Source organism: Pinus tabuliformis, chromosome 1_2 (assembly GCF_031772625.1).
Source record: "Pinus tabuliformis cultivar Carrire ecotype Pingquan chromosome 1_2, CPIR1, whole genome shotgun sequence".
NCBI classification, from domain to species: domain Eukaryota; kingdom Viridiplantae; phylum Streptophyta; class Pinopsida; order Pinales; family Pinaceae; genus Pinus; species Pinus tabuliformis.
In genome coordinates, this window is record NC_142298.1 from 150578017 (window position 1) to 150579884 (window position 1868).

General features: G+C 35.9%; 1 pseudogene; it reads left to right on the forward strand.

Annotated features, from left to right (window-relative positions):
• Nucleotides 1-781: 781 nt before the first annotated feature.
• LOC149204957 (receptor-like kinase TMK3 pseudogene) lies at nt 782-1462 on the forward strand (annotated as a pseudogene).
• Nucleotides 1463-1868: the final 406 nt, after the last annotated feature.

Below are 1868 nucleotides of genomic sequence, written 5' to 3' on the forward strand. Positions count from 1 at the left end.
CCTAATCTATCCAACTGGATGAGGAGAATCTGGCTACTGGTTCACTCCTTTCAACACATTGAATTTGGACACATCTACCGGGAACAAAATCAAATTGCTGACCTTTCAAAAAGAGGAATATCACAAGAACCTGGTAAAATCCAATTTGCTGCCTTTGAACAGGGATTGGTGGTAAATGTTGGTTTTTTCAATCACTAGTAGGCCTTCCTCATCTCTCATGGGCCTTTTACATTCTCTAGTAAACGTTGATTTTATTTAAATCGCTGAAGTATGGACCATTTTGTCTTTTTGAATAAATCTCTAGTATGAATTTGTGTACTTAGTCATAGTAAGTTGTCATGCTACTCAAATAGCATAATGTAATTTTTGTAAGGATAATAAGACATTACCTATTCAAAAATCAAAAAATATGAACATAGTGATAATATGTATGTAATAGACTAGAAAGATGAGAGTCCAGATAGAAGCAAACAGTTCTATAACTGAAGTATTTATTCTCTTTTTATTTATATTAATGAAAGGATAACGTTTTCTTTTTTATTTTGAAAAAATAAAAGTAGGGGTTAATACTCAAGGAAATTAGTTTATCAATATCATTCTCCCTCCTATTTTTCCCCTTCTGGTAATGGTGGCAATAATAGATCTGGATCTCCATTTGGGGTTGTTGATATTGCAAGGACTTCCAAAAGAAGAAGGCATCAGGTATGATTGTTGGGATTGTCATTGGTTGTGTTGTTTTTGTGATCTTTGCAGTGCTGCAATTCTATTTTAATTGAAGAGGATGAAACCCAAATTCTCAAAGCTATCGTCACATCCCCAAGAAGCTCTGTTGGTTTCAATAAATGAAGTAGGGAGTGGTGAATTTGGTAGTAACTTGGTTGGTTCTCATGGGAACGTCATTTATCCTTTATGGGTTCTTGAAAAGGCCACCGATAATTTTAACCTTGCAAAGATGTTGGGAAAAGGAGGGTATGGATCTCTTTATGAAGGTAAGCTTGAGGATGATTCGATGATTGCAGTGAAGAGAATGGATCCTGATCTTGTGAGTAGAAAAGGACTGCAAGAGTTTCAGGCAAAGATCAACATACTTGGAAAGGTCTATGATCAAAATCTTATTTCACTCCTTGGGTATTGCATTGAGAACAATGAAAGGATTCTCGTATATGAATTAATGCCTTCGGGCATGCTAAGCCAACACCTTTTCCATTGGGAGCATAATGGGCTCAAGCCTCTCAATTTGATCAATTTCCTGCTTATTGCTTTGGATGTAATTCATGGGATGCAATACTTACACAACCTGGCTTACAAAATTATCATTCACAAGGATTCAAAGCCTTCAAATATTCTTCTGAATGATAGGTTGCGAGAAAAATTCTATGATTTTGGTCTTGTAAATCTTGCTACTGAGGATAAAACATCTGTGGAAACAAGAGTGCGTAGCACATTTGGAATGATACAATAGAAGTGGTGGAGAGAGCGGGGGATACTAGGTCAAGAGAAGAATCCTCCTCTAGGTGGAACAATGGGAATGATGGAAAAGGAGGAGATAAGGAGTTTGAGGTGGAGGTGGAGGCAGATTCCTCCTCTTCCTCATATAATCTTTGGTGCAATGGGGATGAAGATGGGGTTATGGAATAACATAGGCTAATCCTAATAGAGCCCATATTGGTATCATGTCTAAGCAATGTAGGTAACCAATGCCCATAAATTCAATTCTAAGGTAATCTACTCACATATACCTCCTTTATCTTGATTTTCTCTTTCACACTATTATAAAAAAAAATCATTTTTAGTTCACAAAAATTTCTTTCTTTCATCAAAAAGAAAATTATCTTATGGGATGCAAATTAGAATTTCATAGACATATT